Source organism: Oncorhynchus gorbuscha, linkage group LG09, assembly GCF_021184085.1.
Source record: "Oncorhynchus gorbuscha isolate QuinsamMale2020 ecotype Even-year linkage group LG09, OgorEven_v1.0, whole genome shotgun sequence".
In the NCBI taxonomy this organism is placed as follows: Eukaryota; Metazoa; Chordata; class Actinopteri; order Salmoniformes; family Salmonidae; genus Oncorhynchus; species Oncorhynchus gorbuscha.
The window spans coordinates 82,482,769-82,500,552 of record NC_060181.1 but is presented as its reverse complement, the minus strand read 5'-3'; the positions used below and the strand labels follow the sequence as shown (position 1 = coordinate 82,500,552).

The window sequence follows — 17,784 nt, the reverse complement described above, 5'->3', positions numbered from 1 at the left end:
CTCCCCTTTAATTGAAATAAGAACAAAATAATGTCACACATTTAAAAATAAATGTAGGCCTTGTGCCAAACAGTCGGTCTCCCATTCCAGTATGAGTTTTTCCAAGTCTCTCTCCCCGGCGCTGTGGGTGCTATACAGTGGCAAGTCTTTCTGTAGGGAAGTGATCCGTGCGCTTGGGGCCTCCGCGGAACTAAAAGCTCTGTGAATCAGAGAGGAAAAAAGGTATCTCCCGTTTCAGAGCAAGGTCCCGGGAGGCCCATGCGGAGGCACAGCTTCAATCAAACCATGACGTCTCCTCCGGGAGCCGTGCAGCGCGCTGAAACACGATCCCCCCGCCTCTCCGCTGTGCGTTCACTTCTGTTCTCACACATCGCATGAACAGCCAAGAGCGCAGCGGTGGCTTTGGGATTGTTGTTTTATTCAGTAAATCGACACCACAAACAACAAGTGTGACAGCCTAAAACGGGCGGACTGAAGATTAGTCTCAGCAACGCTGTAACCAGAAAGCATTGCCTAATATACTCTGGGTTACAATCAACCGCAGGACAACATAATGACAGTGGATGTACCAACACAAGCTCAAAATAAAACGTCACACTTCGCCATAACTGCATCATGTTAATATATATCTCTATATTGTTTTTTATATCTGCAGCACGATATACCATGAAATAAAATACATGGCGGTTATTTTTATGCCTACTGACATGATTTCTCACATCCTCATTTAAAATACAGAAGGTTGACTCTCCATTTCATCAAAGTACCATATCGAACCAAAGTCAGGTGACAGACGTGGTTAACCGCATGGTCATATAGGATTATATTGACATATCAGCGCATGGATTCCCCCTCGCAGATCCATTGATTTCAGACGATTACAAAACGACCCAACATGGGTTTGGAAAAGTGATGAGGTTGTCCCTGTACACCGCCGGTTATCATCTCCACGCCTCCCTGTACACCGCCGGTTATCATCTCCACGCCTCCCTGTACACCGCCGGTTATCATCTCCACGCCTCCCTGTACACCGCCGGTTATCATCTCCACGCCTCCCTGCGCGGAGCCTTTGAGACACCGTTACAAATACGAGATCCATCAAACGGCTGGCCAGTAGCCTACCAGCTCCGAGTATAGAAGGTGCCCTAATGTACTTTATTTTATTTTTTTCAGCGAGTCAGTTAAGAACAAACTCTTATTTACAATGACGGCCTACCAAAAGGCCTCCTGCGGGGACAACACACTCATGACGAAAAGAGACAAGAGAGAGAACACTACATAAAGAGTGACCTAAAACAACAAAGCATGTACAGGTACAGATCGGGGTAGTAGGTTATACCCTCCCATATCCAATCATTTAAGGGTGAGAAACGCAAAACTGGCCTAAGATCAATGTCTAGGCAAACTTCATTCTAGTACATGGTGTTATGAAGACCCTCAGACAACCTGCCCATATGGACATGATGGTAATTGTATAGTGCAGGGCCTAACCCCCCCCAGTCAAATATCCCACTCATCATCATGCTTTGAGTATTTGAAATCAGCTGTGTAGTGCTAGGGCAAAACCCAAATGGTGTACCAAGGGGGGGGGGGGCAGGACCGAGTTTGGGAATCCCTGGTATGGTGTGTGGAGCGGAGAGATCAACCCTTCGACCTTTTGTTAGGCGTAACAGCGAGCAAATCAACCAGGCTCGCAACCCGTGATGTTTAAAAGGTTTGCCAAGAATGCAAGCGCTATAAACCTTGGGGATTCTCCCATGTCTGTTGAAGTTATTCATGAACTTGTGGCGGCTACAAAATAGCATTCACACAAAATAACTTCTAATGCCCTAAACAGACAGTCACTCTCTCTGCGCGCGAACGGACACCTGGGGAATGGCCCAGCGCGGGTGATCTCTTCGCTCGAGCACAGATGGAAATGATGCACAAAACAGTCCAATGGGAGGCTCTAAAAAACGACCTGCAGCCAGATCAAAATGTAAAATAGCGGTTTTAGGCTTTATGAAGTTTAGTAGCCTGGGGTGGAATCAACTCAGTAATCGAAAGGAACCATGCGATTAAACGATATTGTTATTCACGAACACAGTTTGGTGAAGAACGGTCGTTTTCTATGGGGCATCCAGAGACTCTTATCCAGGCTGTCTTTCAATAATCTCACAAATGAGGATGCAACAACCACTTCATGTGACCATATTTTGTAAATAAAACACGTTTTAAAAATAAGAGTCACTCACAAGCAATCACAATAGTTATAAAGATGCTAAGTGCGCCTCATTGCGCAAAGATCCGTCTGGAATAGTCCCATACGGTGGCATTATCTAACAAATCGATAAGCTTTGGCTAAATACAAAACCTCCCCCACATGCTGTGTGCGCGCGCTGTGCTGTGAGCAAGGCCACTCAAGGTTTGGAGGAAGGTAAGCACACCCCTTGTCACTCGCGATTGAAGGAACATCACATGGTAAGGCTTTTGGAATCGAATACCTGGTTCATATAATTTATCTTGTAGAGGTACAACAAATAAACAATGCTCTTAATGCTTCCTTCCCAATACTGTACTATATTCAGCACTAACAGGGGAGTCTCAAACGTCAACTAACATGGAAACCAAACTACTGTTTTCACTCTTCAAGACACACAAGACTTTCCATTTCTTTAACTGTCTCAAATGTAACGTTCCCACTTGCTTCTACTATGATTCAGTTCGCACAGACCACAACCAGCTCTTAATTTCCCCCTTTCAGGGTAGGCCTACTTATGATCACTGCTGAGTCATGTCATGGGACAATGGCAATGCAAGCTCTCACTGACGTTGGCCCACTGCCTATTGGTCTATATGAAGTGATCACTTATCTGCTACAGTGAGGGGGAAACACTGATCTCTCAGTTTCCTTACCCAGCTCAAGGTAGTTGGGGAAAGAGTCGGTCATGGGGAGAATCTCAATTGCACACTCCTTGCATCATCTCTCCTCACCTTCTCAGAGGTCCCCCTCTGACCTTCTCCTGCAATGGGTTTTGTGAAGAAAGTGAGGACGCCAGGAGTGTGCAATTGAGATTCTCCCCATGGCCCGTTCCTCCTTGCATAGTAGCTATAGGCCTGGGGCCCTAGGCTATATGCGCAGGCAAGCGAGGTATAGCCTACTTAGGAATTATATGCTAAACAGGATGTGGGTGTTGGTGTACTATACTGGTATATTGTTTTGTTTTAACAGAGAGGATTTGGTCAACTCTAACATTCTAGATCCGTAACTAACCTCGCCAATGAGCTAGGAACATCGATCGCGTGAGCGATCCCCAATTAGTGTTCTCTCACTGGCCAGAAGAACACACTGCATGCGCTGAGAAAACCTGGCGCGGGGCTTTAGCTGCGTGTGCAGTAAGGACATGGACAACAGGAGTAACAATGTTTTTTCCACTGACAGATCCCGTGTGTGGTACGTCCGTCTATATGCAGCATTCGATACAGTTTCTATCTGCTCCGCACATTTCGCACTCTACCCCTCCAGGTCAACTAGCTCTCCTCTGTACCTCACACTCCAAGCATTCAAAAACACAGTGTTGAACCGTATGTAAACGGAACAAATCGCTCCTCTTGTCAGGGCGAGGCTGTATTCCGTAACCTTGTTTAGCACGCGCGCGCACACACACAGATTAAGAATACTCGATTCAAAACACTCGATACACGCTTCGCTCTTTTGAAGAAAATAAGGTTAATTTAGTAGCCTAATTAACAAGTATTATCAGTCAATTTCCATCCAAACATTATTGGAATCGTTCGCTGACCAGACTGCTGACAGCGAAGCCTCGTCCTGACCTTCCGACTCATCAGTCTCTCCTGGTTGACAGGACTGCCCCCGTCGCCTAGCCCAGGGCCGAATGACTAAACAACCAATGTTATTTATCAACCACATGCAACTGCCCCGCCGAATCACACAAAGACCACCCTATGCGCTATTCTTAGAAGTTGCCATTCCACTCTCTCCCCCTTCTCTCACACACGGAGATCAAATCACTCCGAACCTGTAGAAGAGCTGCAGACAATTTTCTTCGTATTTGTATGTTTACACTTCTGAGATTGACAGTCAATTTGGAAAAATCCATCTATGTCGCAGTCGTTGTGGTGATAGCCTATATTGTGAATAGTCTATCCTCTCAAACGGAGAGACCATGGTTTACAATTCAACAGTGGCAGACAGAATAAAACACCAAACGTCTTTATTGCCCACATAATTGTCTTACCTGGAAGTTAGCCGCTAATTCCAATCGTCTGCTTCAATTTGACGCCTTTTTACAGTTTTTCCCCCCAAGTTGTTCACGGCTCTGAGCACAGATCCGTGCGTTCAGGTTAGGATTCCTTTATAAACGCATATACATCCATCCCTTCCCGGGCCAGTGAATATTCAAATCGTTGGATATAAACATTCAGAAGTGTTTTACTGTGTATTTACTTGTCAGTCAATTATACAAAATGTTACACTCGATGTGTGTTATTTTCAAAATACTTTATTAAAGAGAGAAAACGTCGTCAAAAATCGACTTCGTGTGACGAATCCCAAGAAAGATGTTCAATCATTCTTTACAGAACTACCCAGAGGCGTGGTAACGTGTAGCAGAGCGCAAGCATACAGGTGGCGATGTCCGCGGACTCCAGAAATTAATTCAACTCGGCCGTAGACAGCGCCATGTTGGGTTCTATTTGAGCACGCCGTTTCAAGCTCTTACTTCCACTCTCGTCATTCCCGATCTATTCCAAAAATACTATTTATATCCAGCGATATTGTGAGAAAAATCGGAATTGTTTAACTTTCCGTCGTTTTTCATCTTAAAGCCCTTGGTAGCCTCGTTTGCGGAGTTGCTGAGGACGCCGAACGGACCCGCGGGAGCGCGGAGCGGAATGAGTGGAGTGTTGTACTGCGAGAGACTCTCCCAATCTCAGACTCTACCCAGAAGGCCTGTCGGGAGACCGCAATTACCATAAACCTCCAGCGCGCACACACACACCGTGCGTTAGGGCGGGCGTGTAAAACAAAATATGAGCGAGAGACAAGGGGGAGGGTGACAGAGAACGGTAAAATAGAAAAATTAAGTGAAAGGTAGAAATTTACTGAGGGATGACAGCATAGCGTAATGGAACGCTCAGGCAGAGAAAGAGAGTGGGATAAGGAAAGTGAATAGGTAGAATATAGGATTATGAGTAAGAGAGAGGAAAGTGGAAAAAACGCAAGAAGAGAGAAACCAGATCTTCCAAATTCAATAATGAGCTGTCAAATTCTGGCACTTGAAAACCCAGAGTGAGTCATTTTTATGTTTGAGTAATTTGACGTCATACAGGAGCAATTAGCGTTAAGTACCTTAGTCAAGGGCACATAGACAGATTTGCAACCTAGTCTGCTCAGAGATTCCAACCAGCAACCTTTCGATTACTGGCCCTCTTCAGCAGGTGTGTGTGTGTGTGTGTGTGTGTGTGTGTGTGTGTGTGTGTGTGTGTGTGTGTGTGTGTGTGTGTGTGTGTGTGTGTGTGTGTGTGTGTGTGTGTGTGTGTGTGTGTGTGTGTGTGTGTGTGTGTGTGTGTGTGTGTGTGTGTGTGTAAAATAACTGAGACCATGGGTGTGAAGACAGTAAAGGCTGTGCTGTCATACACAGTGAACTCGATGGGCAGATATTTACTTCTTGAGTTCGAGACCAATGTAAGGAAGATTGGAAGATTGGCCTTTACTACCTACAATATTAAAACATTATCTTACAATTCACCCTCAAATATGCAACCCCACACAAATATATTGAAAGGGGATGGCCATGGACAATGGACTGTACATGTTTGGGTTCAATATTGCATTTTGCAAAGTCATGCCATGCAGTGAGTTGGAGAAATGTGATGGAAGAGAGAGTGACCCAGAAAGAGGAAAAGGAGGAGAGGAAGAGAGACAAACCCAGAAAGAGGAAGGAAGGAAGGGAGACATTGTGTTGGTTGAGACTCATCTGTTAGGTCTCAGTGGCAAATATAGGAGAGGAAGCTAGGGATATCCAGCCTAGCCGGAGGTCTGGTGTGGTCTGTGTATGTGTGAGAGAGAGCGAGAGAGGGGTGGGGGGAGAAGGAGGGGAGGGGAGTTGGCAGGGGAAAGTCTGGGTGTATTTTATGCAGCTGTTGAGAGTAGGAGTTGAAAAAGCAGTGCCAGACACACTCTCTCTCTCTCTCTCTCTCTCTCTCTCTCTCTCTCTCTCTCTCTCTCTCTCTCTCTCTCAAACACACCACCCACACATTGAAAAACCATACAAATTAGTCATTGAAGGCAAACTGTCAAGTAACTGTCAGGTGAGTCCATGAATGTTCTTTAAACTAACTGACTGAAGTCAGAGAGAGAGGCAGAGGCTGGGGCAGGAGAGAAGGAATCAGATAAGACATTGAGAGAAATAGAAAAAGAGAATGAGATGAGGGGCTGATAGTGCTGCATTCCTCTGCTCTGAAATCAGAGCCCTCGGCCCTGATTTGTTTTTATAACACACACACACTATTACTAATTACTCTGAGAGTTAGTGGGGAATCCTGAACAGGCTGGGCACTGCAGTGGATAGCTGCTGTCTTACAGGTTCCAGGCCAATCCTGCTGTTTAGTGTGTTTTATTATGCTGATCTTATTAACTGTTTTAAATGTTTCCGCCATCATTTCCTATCACCAAAACAACTTCTGGGCACCAGCTTCACTAACCTCAATTTGGAGGAAGATTTCTACTTCAATGAGTCGGCAGCTCTGGACGTTATGCTTACCCCAGACCAGGCCCTGATCCCAGGACTGGAATGAATAAGCTGCGGCGAAAGAGAAGCAAGCTAGGCGGCGTCATGATTAGACTACGTTGACGAGCATCTAGGCCGCCGAACGTACAATCACTAAATGACAAACTGGACGAGCTTTGTTCAGGACTACCAATGGGACCTGAAGAACTGTAATATGGCTGAACAAGGACATGGATAATACACTGCTCCAAAAAATAAAGGGAACACTAAAATAACACATCCTAGATATGAATGAATGAAATATTCTTATTAAATACTTTTTTCTTTATATAGTTGAATGTGCTGACAAAAAAAAATCACACAAAAATGATCAATGGAAATCAAATTAATCAACCCATGGAGGTCTGGATTTGGAGTCACACTCAAAATTGAAGTGGAAAACCTCACTACAGGCTGATCCAACTTTGATGTAATGTCCTTAAAACAAGTCAAAATGAGGCTCAGTAGTGTGTGCGGCCTCCACGTGCCTGTATGACCTCCCTACAACGTCTGGGCATGCTCCTGATGAGGTGGCGGATGGTCTCCTGAGGGATCTCCTCCCAGACCGGGACTAAAGCATCCGCCAACTCCTGAACAGTCTGTGGTGCAACGTGGCGTTGGTGGATGGAGCGAGACATGATGTCCCAGATATGCTCAATTGGATTCAGGTCTGGTGAACGGTGCGGGCCATAGCATCAATGCCTTTCTCTTGCAGGAACTGCTGACACACTCCAGCCACATGAGGTCTAGCATTGTCTTGCATTAGGAGGAATCCAGGGCCAACCAAACCCGGATATGGTCTCACAAGGGGTCTGAGGATCTCCTCTCAGTACCTATTGGCAGTCAGGCTACCTCTGGCGAGCACATGGAGGGCTGTGCGGCCCCCCAAAGAAATGCCACCCCACACCATAACTGACCCACCGCCAAACCGGTCAAGCTGGATGATGATGCCGTCAGCAGAACGTTCTCCACGGCGTCTCCAGACTCTGTCACGTTCTCAGTGTGAACCTGCTTTCATCCGTGAAGAGCACAGGGCGCCAGTGGCGAATTTGCCAATCTTGGTGTTCTCTGGCAAATGCCAAACATCTTGCACGGTGTTGGGCTGTAAGCACAACCCCCACCTGTAGTCGTCGGGCCCTCATACCACCCTCATAGAGTCTGTTTCTGACCGTTTGAGCAGACACATGCACATTTGTGGCCTGCTGGAGGTCATTTTGCAGGGCTCTGGCAGTGCTCCTCCAGCTCCTCCTTGCACAAAGGCGGAGGTAGTGGTCCTGCTGCTGGGTTGTTGCCCTCCTACGGCCTCCTCCACGTCTCCTGATGTACTGGCCTGTCTCCTGGTAATGCCTCCATGCTCTGGACACTACGCTGACAGACACAGCAAACCTTCTCGCATTGATGTCCCATCCTGGATATGCTGCACTACCTGAGCCACTTGTGTGGGTTGTAGACCCCGTCTCATGCTACCACTAGAGTGAAAGCACCACCAGCATTCAAAAGTGACCAAAACATCAGCCAGGAAGCATAGGAACTGAGAAGTGGTCTGTGGTCACCACCTGCAGAACCACTCCTTTATTGGGGGTGTCTTGCTAAATGCCTATAATTTCCACCTGTTGTCTATTCCATTTGCACAACAGCATGTGAAATTTGTCAATCAGTGTTGCCTCCTAAGTGGACAGTTTGATTTCACAGAAGTGTGATTGACTTGGAGTTACATTGTGTTGTTTAAGTGTTCCCTTTATTTTTTTGAGCAGTGTATATACCTTGCTTGCTTTTCCATGCATGGTCCAGATCGGACGGCAGCCTCGGTTAAGATGAGAGGGGGAAGGGTGTGTCTCTTTGTTAACAACAGCTGGTGCGCGATCTCTAATGTTAAGAAAGTCTCAAGTTTTTGCTCGCATTAGTTGGAATACCTCATGATAAGCTTTAGACCAAATCAAATCAAATTTATTCATATAGCCCTTCTTACATCAGCTGATATCTTTAAGTGCTGTACAGAAACCCAGGCTAAAACCACAAACAGCAAGCAATGCAGGTGTAGAAGCACGGTGGCTAGGTAAAACTCCCTAGAAAGGCCAAAACCTAGGAAGAAACCTAGACAGGAACCAGGCTATGAGGGGTGGCCTGTCCTCTTCTGGCTGTGCCGGGTGGAGATTATAGCAGAACAAGATGTTCAAATGTTCATAAATGACCAGCATGGTCAAATAATAATAATCACAGTAGTTGTCGAGGGTGCAACAAGTCAGCACCTCAGGAGTAAATGTCAGTTGGCTTTTCATAGCTGATCATTGAGAGTATCTCTACCGCCCCTGCTGTCTCTAGAGAGTTAAAAACAGCAGGTCTGGGACAGGTAGCACTTTCGGTGAACAGGTCAGGGTTCCATAGCCACAGGCAGAACAGTTTAAACTGGAGCAGCAGCACGTCCAGGTGGACTGGGGACAGCAAGGAGTCATCATGCCAGGTCGTCCTGAGGCATGGTCCTAGGGCTCAGGTACTCCGAGAGAGAGAAAGAAAGAAACTGAGAATTAGAGAGAGTATACTTAAATTCACACAGGACACTGGATAAGACAGGAGAAATACTCCAGATATAACAGACTGACCCTAGCCCTCCAACACATAGCCTCCAGTATTTATGCTGCAGTAGTTTGAGACAGGAGGGGTCAGGAGACACTGTGGCCCCATCCGATGATACCCCCGGACAGGGCCAAACAGGCAGGATATAAACCCACCCACTTTGCCAAAGCACAGGCCCCACACCACTAGAGGGATATCTTCAACCACCAACTTACCATCCTGAGACAAGGCCGAGTATAGCCCACAAAGATATCCCCCACGGCACAACCCAAAGGGGGGTCGCCAACCCAACGAACCACACTATTTACCAAGAGAGTCCCCATCTATATTTTTTTGTAGCTGTGTATTTCCCACCACAAACCGATGCACTTGGGCCACACTCAACGAGCTGTATATGACAAAAGCAAATAAGAAAATGCACATCCAGAGGCGGCACTTCTTGTGGCCAGTGATTTTAATGCAGGGAAACTGAAATCCATTTACCTAATTTTATACCAGCACTTGACCTATGCAACTAGAGGCAACAAACTCGAGATCACCTTTACTCTACACAGAGAAATGCATGAAAGGCTCACCCACACCCTCCCTTTGGCAAATCTGACCATAACTCCTCCTCCTTTTTGGGGGGTAAGATACAGTATACATATACATTTTTTTTAACAATACAAAATATACACATACAAATGACAGCATAAAAACATCAATGACATCACCCTGCCCAGACCCACCTGCTCACACCTCCATCTCCAGCGCCTGCATCACTCTCCGCCACATGGCCTCAAACTGCACCTTGTTGTTTCTCTCCGTCGCCCACACATTCTGAACATTTAGATAATAAAGCATTTGACCTTTCCATTGTGTTAATGATGGAGGATTGGTTGATTTCCAGTTATGTCTACGATTTTTCAAGATGATTGACAAGAAAAGTATCTTCCGACACATTGGGTATCTCACTGTACTCTCATATGCCATGTCTTGAAATATGCAGACAGATGGATTAAATGTACAGTACATTTCGCTCATTCCTTCGACGATAAACGTGAATCCGACCATCACCCCTCGTGAGACAACCGCGACTCGTCAGTGAAGAGCACATTTTGCCAGTCTTGTCTGGTCAAGCGACGGTGGGTTTGTACCCATAGGCGACATTGTTGCCGGTGATGTCTGGTGAGGACCTGCCTTTCAACAGGCCTACAAACCCTCAGTCCAGCTTCTCTCAGCTTATTGCGGACAGTCTGAGCACTGATGGAGGGATTGTGCGTTCCTGGTGTAACTCGGGGCAGTTGTTGTTGCCATCCTGCTGTCCCGCAGTTGTGATGTTCGGATGTACCGATCCTGTGCAGGTGTTGTTACACGTGGTCTGCCACTGTGAGGACGATCAGCTGTCCGTCCTGTCTCCCTGTAGCGCTGTCTTAGGCATCTCACAGTAAGGACATTGCAATTTTTTTGCTCTGGCCACATCTGCACTCCTCATGCCTCCTTGCAGCATGCCTAAGGCACGTTCACGCAGATGAGCAGGGACCCTGGGCATCTTTCTTTTGGTGCTTTTCAGGGTCAGTAGAAAGGCCTCTTGTGTCTTAAGTTTTCATAACTGTGACCTTAATTGCCTACCGTCTGTAAGCTGTTAGTGTCTTAATGACCGTTCCACAGGTGCATGTTCATTCACTGTTTATGGTTCATTGAACAAGCATGGGAAACAGTGTTTAAACCCTTTACAATGAAGATCTGTGAAGTTATTTTAGATTTGAGATTTTTACGAATTATCTTTGAAAGACAGGGTCCTGAAAAAGGGAGCTTTCTTTTTTTCTGAGTTTACATTAGTTTATACTGGATTAAGCGTACATTTTCATTAACTCTAATTCCATTAGTTACAGTATGTTCCAACAGCCCCTCCATCTTGTGCCAATATCAGTTATTTTTAAGTCTCGGTTCCAATAGTTTATATATTTTTTTCTCCGAGATTGTCAGTTGGATAGGCTCTTTGCAAGGTTTTGTATATCTTAACTGTCATATGAATGTCCTTTCCTGACTCAAATTGAATTCGGTCAAGGTTGCTCTGATGTCCAAAAGATTTCAAATCAAAATTTTGAGATATGAAACTTTTAACTGAGAAAATATCTACCTTGGTCAGTCCAAAAATAGCTTTTTAATTCTGTCATTGAAATACATGTATTTTTTTGTTACCAAGTCATTTACTGTCTCTGCCTTTAGTTGTCCATGTGGACCAATTTATCAGTGAATTCTGAAAAGCTATCCAAGGATTGTTATATATGGTTGTCATTTTATATGTTCTTCCATATTGTTTTAGTGTTCGTAACTATGAAGTTGTTAATGTTCTTAGCTTTATCCTTTGAAAATAGATACGTGAAAATATTCTGGGGATTGGCATGTGCATCTTCAATATGTACCCATCATTCCTCTAGAACGTTCCTTTTTATTCTGAGTGTGTTTGGTGGAGTAATTGATATTACCAAGAATAAATATCAAAACTTGGGGAGCCATGCCATTCTGAGGATGTTTATTCTATCTGTAAGGTTTATGGGAAGATTTTTTTCCATTTAATTAGATCTGCTTTCATGTTGTTAAATAATGGGATAAATTCTATTTTCCTATTTCCATCATTTTCTTTTTAAACGTTAATTTTATATCCAGGCATTTTTGAGTATTCTTCTTTTAGCAAGGGGGGCATTGAGTTGTACATTTTGGTCAGGTATATAAGGAGTCCATCAGCAAATACATGTGATTTATATTAAGGTTTAGCAATACTGATACCTCTTATGTTTGGGTCATGTCAAATTCTGTCTGCAAGAGGTTCAACTGCCAGTGCAAACAGGAGGGGGCAGATATCCCTGTCTTGTGCCCCTTTCTAAAGAAATGGAATCAGATAATGCATTGTGTGTGTGTGTGTGTGTGTGTGTGTGTGTGTGTGTGTGTGTGTGTGTGTGTGTGTGTGTGTGTGTGTGTGTGTGTGTGTGTGTGTGTGTGTGTGTGTGTGTGTGTGTGTGTGTGTGTGTGTGTGTGTATATATACATATATATATATATATACACACACAGTATATATTTATATACACACAGTTGAAGTCGGAAGTTAACATACACCGTAGCCAAGTAAATTTCAACTCAGTTTTTCACAAATCCTGACATTTAATCCTAGTAAAAATTCCTGTTTTAGGTCAGTTAGGATCACCACTTTATTTTATGAGTGTTAAATCTCAGAATAATAGTAGAGAGAATGATTTATTTAAGCTTTTATTTCTTTCATCACATTCACAGTGGGTCAGAAGTTTACATACACTCAATTAGTATTTGGTACCATTGCCTTCAATTTGATTATCTTGGGTCAAACGTTTTGGGTAGCCTTCCACAAGCTTCTCACAGAAAGTTGGGTGAATTTTGGCCCATTCCTCCTGACAGAGCTGGTGTAACGGAGTCAGGTTTGTTGGCCTCCTTGCTCGCACACACTTGTTCAGTTCTGCCCACAAATGTTCCATGGGATTGCGGTCCGGGCTTTGTGATGGCCACTCCAATACCTTGATTTTGTTGTCCTTAAGCCATTTTGCCACAACTTTGGAAGTATGCTTGGGGTCATTGTCCATTTGGAAGACCTATTTGCAACCAAGCTTTAACTTCCTGACTGATGTCTTGAGATGTTTCTTCAATATATCCACATAATTTTCCTTCCTCATGATGCCATCTATTTTGTTAAGTGCACCAGTCCCTCCTGCAGCAAAGCACCCCCACAACATGATGCAGCCACCCACCTGCTTCACGGTTAGGATGGTGTTCTTCGGGTTGCAAGCATCCCCCCCTTTCCTCCAAACATAACGATGGTCATTATGGCCAAACAGTTCTATTCTTGTTTCATCAGACCAGAGGACATTTCTCCAAAAAGTACGATCTTCGTCCCCATGTGCAGTTGCGAACCGTAGTCTGGCTTTTTTATGGTGGTTTTAGAGCAGTAGCCTCTTCCTTGCTGAGTGGCCTTTCAGGTTATGTCGATATAGGACTCGTTTTACTGTGGCTATAGATACTTTTGTACCTGTTTCCTCCAGCATCTTCACAAGGTCATTTGCTTTTGTCTTGGGATTGATTTGCACTTTTCGCACCAAAGTACGTTAATTAATCTCTAGGAGACAGAACGCGTCTCCTTCCTGAGCGGTATAACGGCTGCGTGGTCCCATAGTTTTTATACTTGCATACTATTGTTTGTACAGATGAACGTGGTACCTTCAGGTATTTGGAAATTTCTCCCAAGGATGAACCAGACTTATGGAGGTCTACAATTTAGTTTCTGCGGTCTTGTCTGCAGCCTCAAGCCTGGAACTGGATTGGTTTCTTTCAGATGACATTTTGGTTGAACAGAAAGAACATACTGTACAAACAACATTATTTTCAGTTGTGCTGGTAAATTAATAATTTGCTCATTGTGCTAGGCTAACCTTACCTTGATAGTAACCCAGTCTCCATTAAATTTCAGAGCTCATTAGTCTCAGTTAAACGTGGGGGGACCGGGCACTGACATCACCAATGTAGAGTTGACATGATTTTGTAAAGTGCGCACTGTGGGCTAGCGAAAAGTGATTTGTGTATTCCACAAGGTTTGAAAAGTATTTCTATGTGGTATACATATGCCGCTATGAGTGACTTGGTTGAGATAACATACACACAAAGATCAAAAACAGGTTTTGTTTCTATTAAATAAATGTGTCGCGGAACAGTTCATACTAAATTCAGGTCGAAAAGAGTACCTTGTCTAATTTATTTCAGAGAACACGGGCCAGTCCTACATCAGAGCTCCATTTAAAGCACTAACACCCTCTCTCTCTACCCTTTCTCTCTCTCTCTCGCTCTCTAATGTACACACTTCTACTGAGCTCTAAGAAGAACGAGGAACCCTTTCAAGGCTGAAAGCCTTTGAATGAACTTTTGTGTTTAAACACAGTCAGAGCTTTACGAATGTGTGTGTGCATGTGTGACTGAGCAAGCGCAAACATTTGTGCTCATTTCATGTAAGTTTGATTGTGCGTGAGTCTTGAGGGAGGTGGAGGTAGTGTAGTTGCCCCTGTACATTTATATAAAAAAAAATGGTCTACCCCTTTTTCATGGTATCCATTTGGTAGGTACAGTCTTGTCTCATCGCTGCAGCTCCCGTACGGACTCGGGAGAGGCAAAGGTCGAGCGTCCCCTGCAACACAACCCAACTTGACCCAGAAGCCAGCCACACCAATGTGTCAGAGGAAACACCGAACAACTGGTGACCGTGTTAGCAAGCATTGCACCCCGCCCGCCACAGGAGTCGCTGGTGCAGGATGGGACAAGGACATCCCTGCTGGCCAAACCCTCCCTAACCCGGACGACGCTGGGCCAAACCCTCCCCTAACCCGGACGACGCTGGGCCAAACCCTCCCCTAACCCGGACGACGCTGGGCCAAACCCTCCCCTAACCCGGACGACGCTGGGCCAAACCCTCCCCTAACCCGGACGACGCTGGGCCAATTGTGCACCGCCCCATGTGTCTCCCGGTCGCAGCCGGCTGCAACAGAGCCTGGACTCTAACCCAGAATCTCTAGTGGTACAGCTAGCACTGCGATGCAGTGTCTTAGACCACCGCACCACTCGGGAGACTGCCCCTATACATTTTAATGTGAAACACAGTCAGAGCTCTGTGTGAGAGTGTCTGTGTGTGCATACTGTATGTGTGTGTGTGTGTTTGGGGTGTGTGTCAGTAAACCAAAACAGCGGGTACACACACCCCAGAGTAAGAGCAGCACTCTGGGAGGTCACAGTGATCCAGCCATCTGCTCTTGCAATCAAACACTGGAGCAAGGTTGGCACACACAACCAGAGCCACACGTGGACAGTTAGAGCCACACACACACACATTGCTGGCAATCACACACAGTAAACACACATGTGCAAACACGCTGCTGGCACACACATACCGTTCACTGGAACACATTCTGTAAGGGCAGCCAACATGCAAATAAGCACGGTGTCACGCACACAAGCCCACAGTGTTTCACTAACGCACACACATGCCTGTTCACACATCCAGAGTGTCTCATTTACACACACACACACACACACACACACACACACACACACACACACACACACACACACACACACACACACACACACACACACACACACACACACACACACACACACACACACACACACACACACACACACACACACACACACACACACACACACACACAGCAGGCTCAGATTGCAGGAAGCTCTTTGCACGCAGCTCATCCAGCAGCAGCCGGTACTAATCAGCACAATCCACCTGCAGATCGTTATGGATCGCTTACCGCAATCCACACACACACTTTCTAACACAATGGCACCTCTCAAACTCACACTGCGCACTCACTAATCAGCGGGAATCCGCCTACATATCGTTATTGATTCCTTATCATACTCTACACACACACCCACACATGCGCTCGCGCACGCATGGCCGCCCCTTCCCTCTCCCCGCCTTTCCGGGCTAACGGGTTCCCCACAGGCGCGCCACGCTGCGTTTGCGTGGCCTCACTGGGGATAATTACAGACCAGCGCGGCTGGGCAAGCCTGGCAACGTGCCAAGGCTGCTCAGCGATACAGAGAGAGAAAGAGAGAAAAATAAGAGGGGTATAGGGAGAGAATGAGAGAGGAGGCGGGGAGAAAAACATAAAGGGACGGGAATTCTATAGCCTATTGTATAGACTTTCAACCAGCCAGCTCTTTCAAAATTGGACCTCTGTCATGTCCCGAGGACGTCGGGAAATGCCTTTAAAACATACCACTAGAGGCAACAGTGAGCGCTATTACCATTACGTAGACTTGGGATTTGCCGGTATATTGTGGACGTGGCTGGTGGAAGGGCAGTAATTCAATAACATTGGCTTAGAAGGTTGCGTGATCGATCCCAGGCATGGACACTGTTTTTTTACATTTAGGTTTGAACCATATCCCAAACCTTAAACACCACCTTGCCGTTTTGAGAGCCTCAAGCTTTCACCATCTCACTGCAGTACTAGACCTTCAGCCATGTTCTCCAAACATCACATTTCGAATTTCGAAGTTAAGGGTTAAGTTTAGGCACTCATTCCAAATTGTTACGGTAACAGAAGGTTTGGGATTGGGTTAAAACAAAACAAAGATACCTATATGGACACCGTTTTTTTTTACACTTAAAACATTTTAGGTTTAGAGAAATAGAATAATACAGAGCAGCAGGAGAAATGAAAACACGTTGAAATTTGAAGTTGGGAGCAACTTCCACATTTGAACTTTGGAGAACATGGATGAACGTGTAATTCTGCAGTGAGACTGTGAGAGCATGTTACTTTCAACAGATCTAGCCTATCAGCAATAGATTTCTAACCAATGATTAATATTACATTAATTCATCAATCACACATCCTGCTTTTGGATCACTGTTGTGAAGTATGATTTGGCAATAAATGCTAATATTTTCATTTGGGTGAAATAAAAAAATGTGTGTAATAAAATATAATTAGCAGAGTTGCCAATATAAATATAAAAATACAAAAAAGAATGGCCTGGATTTCAAAAAGCCTTCCGCTATGAAGCATTCTGTTGGCTTTAATAGTTTTCCCGCTTCCTTCTCTCCCTCCCTTTCCCATCCCTCCCTCTCACTCCCTGTGAGCTCTTTCGAGTTCCGCTCATAACCTCGCCACTCACTCTCCCAGTTCCCCGCCTCTTCCTCTCCTCTCCTCTCCTCTCCTCTCCTCTCCTCTCCTCTCCTCTCCTCTCCTCTCCTCTCCTCTCCTCTCCTCTCCTCTCCTCTCCTCTCCTCTCCTCTCCTCTCCTATTTCTCTTATCTCCCCCTCTGGCTCAGCTGTCTGGCTTCGCACACACAAGCTCTTTCTCTCAAATAAACACACACACACGCTCATAAACACATCGGCGCTACAGAGCCCAGAGAGGCCGCTGGCGCTTTACTCCCTCCTCACCTCCTTCCCCGTGCTACGTCGATTAGCCGTAGTAGGCTGGGAGAGAAGGGGTGATAGTGCAAGAGAGATGCCCCAGACAGAAACACTGAGCTCTAATTCCCGCCCATCCCCTCTACCCATTCCCTCTCCTCCCTCTCAATTTCAATTTAATGGGCTTTAATGACATGACAAACATTTGTTTATCTTGCCAAAGCAAGTGAAATAGATAATGAACAAATGTGAAATAAACAATAGAAAATGAGCAGTAAACATTACACTCAGAAAAGTTCCAAAATAATAAAGACATTTAAAATCATATTATGTATATATACAGTGTTGTAATGATGTGCCAGTAGTTCAAGTACAAAACAGAAAATAAATAAACATAATTATGGGTTGTAATTACAATAGAGTTTGTTCTTCACTGGTTGCACTTTTCTTGTGGCAACAGGTCACAAATCTTGCTACTGTGATTGCACACTGGTA

General features: G+C 45.2%; 1 pseudogene; it reads right to left on the bottom strand.

The window, feature by feature from the left end:
* The window catches only part of LOC124044171, a 111,985-nt pseudogene extending 107,083 nt beyond the window's left edge, over positions 1 to 4,902 (bottom strand).
* Positions 4,903 to 17,784: the final 12,882 nt, after the last annotated feature.